Source organism: Hemicordylus capensis, chromosome 6, assembly GCF_027244095.1.
Source record: "Hemicordylus capensis ecotype Gifberg chromosome 6, rHemCap1.1.pri, whole genome shotgun sequence".
In the NCBI taxonomy this organism is placed as follows: Eukaryota; Metazoa; Chordata; class Lepidosauria; order Squamata; family Cordylidae; genus Hemicordylus; species Hemicordylus capensis.
In genome coordinates this window covers 161,675,639-161,685,957 of record NC_069662.1, presented here as the reverse complement: position 1 = coordinate 161,685,957, position 10,319 = coordinate 161,675,639, and positions in this window count along the sequence as shown.

Below are 10,319 nucleotides of genomic sequence, written 5' to 3'. Positions count from 1 at the left end.
AGCCGTTCTGGGAAGAGCGGAAGGTTTCAAGTTCCCTCCCTGGCAGCATCTCCAAGAGAGGACAGAGAGAGATTCCTGCCTGCAACCTTGGAGAAGCCGCTGCCAATCTGTGAAGACAATACTGAGCTAGATAGACCAAGGGTCTGACTCAGTATATGGCAGTTTCCTATGTTCCTATGATATGATGAAGAAGAGACACGTGCCCACCAAGAACCTGTGAACTCTCATTGGCAGTCATGGCTGTATAGTTAATGCATAACATGTTAATAATACTGGAATGATAAACTGTGGGAGTCCAGAAGGGCAGAAGTCCAGATGGGTTCTCTGCCAAGACAGAATATAAAACCACCACCACCACCACCTATAACTGTGAAAAGAAAACTTCTGGCAGCAAGGCTGCCAACGTTTTCACTGGCCCGGCATTTGCTGCTCCTCCACTCCATGTGCATCTAAATAATGTTGAAAGAGGCTGTTCTTAAAAGCCATCTAAGCCAGTGACCATCACCACATCACGTGGCAGTGAGTTCCACATGCGATGTATCGTGTGAAGTACTTTCTTTCTTCTGTTCGTAAACCTACTACTGCCTGACAGCCAATTTTATTGGCTCCCCCCGCCTCCTCCAATGTTCTAGCATTATGAGAGGGAAGAAATCCTTTTGTACTCTTTCCACACCAAGCATAATTGTACACCTGCTTTCATGTCTCCCCCGTTCCCCAATTATATTAAAAACATTAATTGTTTTAAATGGAAGTGGCTATCCAGATTTAGATGATATATTTAGTAGAATGGGGTATATTTCCTTCACATGAAGAAATTAAATAATTTAATTTCTGAATTCTCTGATAAAGAAAAAAAACAGTCCAACATGTATAAAACATAGCTTTTCATTTAAGTAAAGGATTCTAATTATTTTAAACAATGTTTTTATTAGAATTTTTGGTTATGCAGTCGTAAGGATAGATTTTTGTTTGTTCAGGAGTTGGCTCAAAATACATAAAAGCAACCACATTTCAGAGGATTCTATTTCTGATTTGGCTATTTGTGAAAATATTCCTTGAAGCTGTAGAGTATTGCTGTATGACGCAGAGTTTGCAATCTGCTGTTTCTTGATAAATCAAGCGATTTGTTTTTTGGAAAGGGAAAAAAATACCTTCCCAAGAGAAGAGAGAGACATGCAGCTTTAAAATCTGTGACTTTCATATGAGTTTCCTTGAAAAACAATCCACAATGCTCTGAAATAGGGTTTCCCAACCTTACGTCCCCAGATGTTGATGGACTACAGTTCCTATCATCCCCTTCATAGCTGGGGATGATGGGAGTTGTAGTCCAATGTAATCTGGGAACCCAAGGCTAGGAACTAAAAAATGTGTATGAAGACATGATGTATGTACTCCACTAACATGGTGTCCATTTTTATACACCTCACTGTCAATCCACTGGACTTAAAAGTGGCTTGGTCAAAACGAGTGAGAGAGCTGGTTTTGTGGTAGCAAGCATGCATTGTCCCCTTTGCTAAGCAGGGTCCACCCTGGTTTGTATTTGAATGAGAGGCAATGTGTGAGAACTGTAAGATATCCCCATTAGGGGATGGGGCTGCTCTGGGAAGAGCAGAAGGCTCCAGGTTCCCTCTCTGGCATCTCCAAGATAGGGCTGAGAGAGACTCCTGCCTGCAACCTTGGAGAAGCTGCTACCAGTCTGTGTAGACATTCTGGAGCTAGATGGACCAATGGCCTGACTCAACATAAGGCAGCTTCCTGTGTTTCTATGGAGTTGGGAAAGAACTTGGAGCAGATTCATAGCTGAATGCAGAACATGTGCTGACATACAGAAGGTTCCAAGTTTGATCTCCACTCCAAAAAGGATCCAGTATAGCAAGCCACCTAATGGCGTAGTGGGGAAATGACTTGACTAGTAAGCCAAAGGTTGCTGGTTCAAATCCCCGCTGGTATGTTTCCCAGACTATGAGAAACACCTATATCAGGCAGCAGTGATATAGGAAGATGCTGAAAGGCATCATCTCATTCTGTGCGGGAGGAGGCAATGGTAAACCTCTCCTGTATTCTACCAAAGACAACCACAGGGCTCTGTGGGCACCAGGAGTCGACACCAACTCGACGGCACACTTTACCTTTTATAGTAGGTGATAGGAAAGATCTCTGTAGATGGACCGATTGTCTGACTGTATTATTTTACTTTACTTTGTAAATGAAATTCCCACTTGTTCAGAAAAGGTATGCGGAAAACACTCCCCTGAGGGCACAAAGGGATGTTTAGTGTGATAGCGAAATAGGTGCTATATGCATGTGCTCTGGGACTAATTCATTACAGGACACTTGCGACAACCTCTTGTCAGTATTTCTCAGGAGGCAATTCTGGCCAATAGAGTTCTTTCCCCTTTTCTTCATTGTGTGATGTGTTATTTTGAGCAATGGGAAAGGGGAGGAAATGAAGATCTTGGCTTCCCTCAGGGCTAGAGAGGGAAATTTCCTTTCCATGGAGTAATACTCATGATGAACTTTTCAGAGCAATAGAACAGACAAGTGGGACACACGAAATTGGTTGCTCTTTCCAATTTCTTCGCAGATTTAGGGCTCATAATAAGGAGGTGTTTGGGGTGAGCAGAACAGAAGGAAGCAATGCTGAGAGGACTAGATTCTACTAGAGGTGTGCACAAAACTAGCTGTCCCGGTTTGGTTATGCCCCCCTCAAACCCCCCATTTTGTTTTGGCTTGGGGGGGTGCAAATATATTTTTTAAAAAATTATTTCCCCCTCCCCCCCGCTGGCCTTCCTTATGTATAAAAGCACCCAGTTTGGGGTGCTTTTATATCTTTGGCCCTTTCCGGGCCTTGCCCCCATCATGGCAACCATTTTGGAGGCTGCCACACATGCGCAGTGGGCCGCTGTGTGACCTGGGTCATGACGCACAGACCTCCCCCATGGCCTCGGAGAAACCCCCCGGAGGGGGTAAGTACTTGGTCTCAATCTCTCCCTCTCCCTCTCCCTCTCCCTCTCAATTAAATAAATATTTGTGAACCCACCCACCTACCCACCCCGAATGGCAGGGGGCATTCAGTCCAATGTCGAGCTGAACCAGGGAGAGGGATTCGGTTTGACATCAAGACTTTGAACTGAACCGGTTCGACTTCGAACAGGTTCGGAATCAAACCGGTTTGCACATCCCTAGATGCTACATCCATGTGTGCTCTTCTACAGTCATAGAGCTGTGAAGGGATTAGTATGTCATTCAGTGAAAAATGTGACCTTAAATGAGGATTATCTAGGTTTGCACTTTTTTAACCTTGCAATTTATGGACAGTCCAATCATTCATGATGTTGGTGGGGCAAAGTTGAGCATCAAAAGAGCTGAGGTCAAAAACATGACCTTGCTTAGTCTCATTCAGCATTAGCTAAGCAGACGGATTTCCCCTGTTGTTGGTGCCCAGCATCTATTGTTCGTAGGTATATGTGCTTTTGTAGATGTATGGTGTAGTGATTAGAGTGTTGGACTAGGACCAGGGAGACTTGGGTTAAAATCCTCACTTGGTGAGCAAGCTCACCTTAAGGCCAGTCTCACACACTCAACTGCACCTACCTCACAACCTAGGCTGTCGTGAGGATAAAATGGGGGTGGGGAGAAAGCCCACTATGCTACCCTGAGCTTGTTGGAGGAAGGAGGTGTACTGAGGTAATAATCAATCAGTCAATCTTTATTACAGTCTCAGACCAGCAGGAGGTAAAAGGAGCATGTAACCGGTGGTATTAAAAGCAGACAAAAGCGATAGAATCTGTGCCTACTAGCATAAAGACTGTAAGCCTACTATTTATTTATTTTATTTATTTTATTTTTACATTTTATATCCCGCTGTTCCTCCAAGGAGCCCAGAGCGGTGTTCTACATACGTAAGTTTCTCCTCACAACAACCCTGTGAGGTAGGCTAGGCTGAGAACTATGAAATTACTACTGCTATGAAATTACCATAAGATTTAAAAAGCAATAAAGGAGCTATAAAATTGCTAAAACAGTAGCATGTGACTATGGAAGCACGGTAGGGCTAAAATAAATGAGATGGTGTTGAAAGTTACATGCTAGAAGCTATAAATTGTTGCAATGCTAAAATCTGTTTAAAAAACAAAGACCAAATCCTGATACTTTAAAAGGAGTAGGGTTGACTGAGTGAAGGAGTTAGTTCTTGCTGGTGGTCAGGGAGCCTGGCAAATTCTGCATGCTGCTGCACACAACCTGGCAGCATTTCATCTTATAAATGGATTAGTCTGAGAATAATAGGGAGACATAGCATTAGCCTGAGCATCCTGGCAACCTGTCAAGAAGTGGGAGGAGAAGGGCATTTCGTACATCTCTGCAGAACAGGCAGTGAAGAAGGACATGCTCAAGAGTTTCAACTTGTCCCGAGTTGCAGGGGCACAGATATTCCAGGAAAGGGATCTTCCTGGATCTTCCTTCAAGGACACATCACAGAAAGCCAAAGTAAAGGTCCTTCTTCTGTGGTCCTTCTAGCTGTGTAAGATATCCAGCAGGTGTTATGTACCTTAGACCTTCAGAGAGAAGACAATTCGGGGACCTATCTTAGTCGGTTTGGTGTTCTGCATCAATTATGTGCTGTTTGGTAAGTGTTCTGGCCCACCTGTAACCCCAAGAAAGTCGGTGGGAAGGGGAAAGTCCAAGAAAGAAAGTCCACCACCACTTGCTCTGGGCCACTCCAGCGGCGCCCCCCTCCCAAGTGCAGTTATGGGGCTGCTGAAACATCCATTATTCCCTATGGAGAGAAACCTTAAAGATGCATAAACGTCAACAAATTGCAAAAAACCAGCCCTTTGCCCAATTCCTTTGAAATAATTCTGGTAGCTTCCTTGCCCCTATTGGGCACTACCACCCACCACACTCCACTCTGGGCCACCCTTCCCCCCCCAACGTGAAACAATACATTTGCTGGAATCCCCATTATCCCCTATGGGAGGAATAAAAAATAAATAAAAAACCTTCCCAAAAAATCACGAATAATTGCAGGAGTCCTCAATTAATTGCTTTGCTGTTCAGTGGGTGGTAGGCACCCCTGGGTGCCTACCACTCACCCCAGTTTTTTTGCCCCTAGTTACTCCAAATAGGGAATAATGGTCAATAATAATAAAAATTTCAAAAAATTGATTTAAAATGTAGGAGTTGGGGTTTCAGTGCTTTGAGGTTTGGGTGGTAGTTGGCACCCATGGGTGCCTACCACACAACCCAGTTTTGGAGGTTTGAACCAGCTCAAACCAGTTCAAACTGGTTTGAAACAAACCAGACTAAGTTCAGTTCAAATTTGAACCAGCAGGTTGAACCCAATGCCTGGTTTGGTTTGAATTTGAAATTTCAAGCTGAACCAGTTCAAATTCAAACTGGTTCAAATTCAAACTGGATTGCACATCCAGTGGAATGCATGGCCAGAGAGCACTGATGCAGGGGTGTGGCTAGTTGGCATACTTGTTTGCAGCCTTGACATGCTGGCATCTGCAGTGGACATATTGTCTGCACAGGGCAACTGATAGGAATCATCTGATTTAAGAGCTGCTTCCTTCGAAGCAAGGGCTGATTCCCATGCTCATTTCTGCCACCCTGAAATTGATACCAGCAGGGCAGATTTGCCTGTGTTGGGTGGGTCCTGTGAGTGCTTCAAACCTGTCTGGCACACAACCTGGCTATGCTTGCTCAAGTCACTTTCTAGAGTGTATATTTTTAAGGAAGGGCTGTGTATCAGAATTTGAACCCACAGGGGGTTATCAGGTTACTGCCTATGAGATATCATTCACCTGAGACATCTGAACTTTGACCAAATGAAGGAACTCCTCAATAGCCAGCTTGAGCAGCAAAGAAGCCTCGTGAACAGCAAGAGGCCGGGACGGGTGACATGAAGGTGCATTTGCTGTAAAAGAAATTCTGGGTCAGGCTGACCCAGGTGTCTGAGCAACAAGGCGACTTGGTTTGCGGCCACTTTTGGCCACTGACTCACCTCTGCTATGCCTTGTTCCAAAGACTTTGTTGCCCAAACTGGTCAGGAAGCAAGGGCATTTCCAGGGGGCAATAAACTGTGGAGTGTTTAAAGGTTTTGCACAAGTTCCAAGTGAGGGAGGAGAGCTGGTCTTGTGATAGCCAGCATGAAGTATCCCCTTTGCTAAGCAGGGTCTGCCCTGGTTTGCACTTGGATGGGAGACTACGAGGCTATTCCCATGATCAGGAGAAATCGGGCTAGGGGAGCCTTGCCCGATTTCTCCTGACCGTGAGAACCACCGGGCTTGCAGGGGAGCCCGGTGGCCTCCAGGCGCCTAACCCACCAAAGTAACCCTCCCTTTAAACCGGGTTTGCGGAGCGAGCACTCCACAAACCCAGTTTTTTTGCTCGTGAGTTGCTGTGGCATGGCTCCGCGGCCAGACCCCCGGCAGGGAGGCTGAAAAGCAGTCTCCCAGCTCAGGGGGTCTCGCCAGCATGCCCTGCGCGCTTGTGCAGGGCATGCTGGAGCTTCCGGGGGCCGCATGGCCCCTGAACTCCCCAGCCGGCTCCGTGACAGAGCCGGCAGTCATGTGGGTGGCTGTTGTGGTGGCCCAGAGTAGACTGTCTGCTCGTCTGCGGGGAGAGCGGGCTAAACCCCTAATCGTGTGAAGAGCTTCTATATGTGTGAGCACTGCAAGATATTCCCCCACAGGGGATGAGGCCGTTCTGGGAAGAGCACCTGCTTACTTGCATGCAGAAGGTTCCAAGTTCCCTCCCTGGCAGCATCTCCAAGATAGGGCTGAGAGAGATTCCTGCCTGCAAGCTTGGAGAAGCCACTGCCAGTCTGTGAGGACAATACTGAGCTAGAAGAACCAAGGGTCTGACTCAGTAGAAGGCAGCTTCCGATGTTCCTTAAGTGTGATATATTACCCCCAGTAGAAATACTGCAGCAAGCTTCTGTGCTGCTCCTTAGTGCAATCCTACCCTTTGTATGCAACCAGAGCAGCGACATCCCATGATTTTCACAGTATCACCTGCTTGCCAGTTCTGACATCCCAAGAAAAATACCCTCGCCCTTTCCCCTAGTTGCCACAAAACTGGTAATGAAAAGGGGTGGGGTCTTCTTGGAATTCAAGAGTTGGCCAGCAGATGGAGTTGGGAAAATCGCACAAGGTCTCTGCTTGGTGTTTATGCAGAGGGTAAGATCATAGTGGCACAGCGGGGAAATGCTTGACTAACAAGCAGAAGGTTGCAGGTTCGAATCCCCAATGGTACTGTATCGGGCAGCAGCGATATAGGAAGATGCTGAAAGGCATCATTTCACACTGTGTGGGAGGAGGCAATGGCAAACCCCTCCTGTATTCTACCAAAGAAAACCACAGGGCTCTGTGGGCACCACAGGAGTCAAAATCGACTTGACGGCACACTTTAAGATCATAGCATGGGAGTTTGCTGCAGCATGTGTGATTAGAGTAATATTATGCTTGGAACTTCTGCAAAAGCTTTGAATATCCCACGGTTTGTTGACATGAGTTGGACCCTTTAAAAAAAACAAAACTGGCCTAACTTCTACAAAGCCATTGAAAATGTATTAAATCTGTACTGAATTTAACTTGAGTTGGCCCTCCAGGTGCCCTAGGTGAAGTATGACTTTAGTCCCCCCCCCCGGCGTTTTGTTGAAATTATATCTTACAATGTACAGAACACAATTTCAACTCAATGTGGGGGTGGGGAGCCAAAATCAAACTAGGTGACTGATGCTGGCTGAGCCAGGGGAGCTGAAAAGGAAACGAGATTCGACTTTTAAAAAATCTGTAAGACCACTGCTTCCTGCCACCCTGCACCGCCCCCCTCAGCAATACATGGAGTCGGCCCCACTGTGCATGTGCAGCAGCCATTTGAAAGGTCAGCCTGGCAAAGTTTTCTTTTTAAAAACAATTCTTACTGCACATGCATCAGCCAGGTGATAGTGGGGGTGGGGTTCACAGCAGTGTTCCCTCTAATTCCCCCCCCCCGCCCATCTGTGTGCAGAATGAGTTTTGTTCTGGGCTGCAGCATCAAGGCAGTGTGTGCGCATGTGCATTCGGAATGGCGCCCTCCTGATTCAACCTGAGCGGAACCTAAAATTAACGGAGTGGACAGCGGACATCAAAAAACATATGAGCATGCGCACATGGGCATGCCTTAGAGGGAACCCTGGTTCACAGCAGGGGTGGACTCAGGGGCGTAGCAAGGTTGGAGTGGGCCCAGAGACAAGATTTTATAATCCCCCCCGAAGCTCAGCTCATGAAGTAAATATATCTTAAAAGAGCTGGTTAGGGTTAATTGTGGACGATGCAAGTCATTTAACGGTACTAGAGAAAGACCTGCTGTTCTGGTAGCTCCAGCTCTTAACACTCATATGAGTTTTGGAGGATGAAAACAACTGAAGGAAGCCCAGGCGGGTGTGCGGCTGGGGGAGTCAGTCATGTGACTTGCCTCTGGGGGGGCCCCCCAAGGCAGTGGGCCCCCAGGCAACTGTCTCCCCTTGCCCTATTATAGTTACGCCCCTGGGTGGACTCCACATGGAGCTGGGCAATAGTGTGGAGAGGCAGGCAGTGGCGGTCCTATGGATTCCTGCTTTCCTCTCCATTCGCCCCGCCCTAATTGCAATGCAGAGGGTGGCAATTAACGCTCTGTGTGTGAGTGTAGTGTGTGGCAACACCTGCCCCCCCGCACAAGAACGGGTGCCCTAGGCGACTGCCTAGTTCTGCCTAATGGATGAATCGGGCCTGTAGCATTGGGTCTCAAGCAGCCCTTATGGTAGGCTTTCTGATGACTGGTTGCTTTGCTCTGCTAGCATCAGATCATCTTGGGGACCTTCGGCTGCAGCAGCTCCTTCAGCTGTGCCCTGGATAGCTTCCCTAAGGAGCTCTGGGATATACTCAAGGGATGGAAGCAACGGGGACGGGGGGGAGTCTTCTTCCTGAGCAGGGTAACTTTCAGTAGTGGCTTGTGAAACATCAAGACCGATTCCCGAAACATCCTCTGCACTCCACTGGAGCGAGGACTGTGGGCCGCAAGGCTGAAGCATCTCAGAATTTCCTGTTTCTGGAGGGTGTTTGTCACTAAGCCAATCCCCATCAGTCGCTGTAGGGGGTCCTGATTTGAGTAATAGGTGTGGATTGTTTGTCTGCAAAAGGCTTTCCCTGGAAGAACTTAAATGACAGCAAGCCTCTGCTTTCATTTGCAAACTTCCTGTGTCCAAATCAGGCATGAGCTGAGAATCTCTTTCCTGAACATTTGCTGATCTTTCTGCCCCCACAGAAAACAGAAGCATATCAGGAACTTGGTGGTCCCTGTCTATTAAATGAACCCCATCATTTCTTGAAGGGTCTAATAAAGAACCCTTTCTAACCTTCAGCTTTGAATTTTGATCATCCAAGCTGGGCAGGTTAGGCAAGCCATGTGGACCTTGGTTGTAAAGATCTCCTCCAGAGACATCGGGGTTCAGACTCGCTTCCACCAAATAGCTAATGGGATACGGGAACACATTCTCCACAGCTGCAAGAGGATTTGGAATGTCAGTGAATAGCAAGGACTTGGCATTTTCCTGGATTACAGCTCCGCTGTGTGGTTCAGATTGTTTGGGAACCTCAAGGTGTGTCATTCCAGGTAACACTGAAATGCTGCTTGAAATATCTGTGCCCAGGTCCGCAGAAAGCAATTTGGCACCTAAGACTCTGGCATCGTGCAAAGGTGGAGAACTTTCTCTTTGGCCTTCTCTTGAATGGCTTCCACAATTCTCATCTGAATCCTGTAGGCCTGCATCAGGATCCTCTGTCTGAATAACAACTTCTGAGGTTTTCTCTTTCTTCCTTTCAGGGTTTTGATAGGCTACATACTGCACCTGTTCTTTTGCTTCTGCTGATGGCTTTGTTAATGTTTTTTCTGGCCCTTCCTTTGGCTTCTTGTCTTTATCCAAAGAATATCCAAATAAAGTGATTAAGGCAGACGGAGTCTTAGGTGGTTTCTTGGCCCCTGCTGATTCCTTGGCACTGTCTTGAGATTTGGAAGTAAAAAAACGAACAAAAGGATTCCTCTCTGTCTTCAACAGGGGCTTTGTGGCAGAGTCATCTGTTGTGCCTTTACTTTGGGTCACTTGGGTGGTTGAACCATCTTCTTTTCGAGGCATCACACCCACATTCCCATTTCTTGTCATGTGGTTTTGGGTTGCATAGGGGACCTCACAGGAGTCGAATGTTTCTGGAACTCTGATCTGAAGCTTAGAAGCCTGGAGAATTGTTTCTCCAAAAGTGCCATCTTCCTGAGACTTAGGCTGGATATTGTTTTCA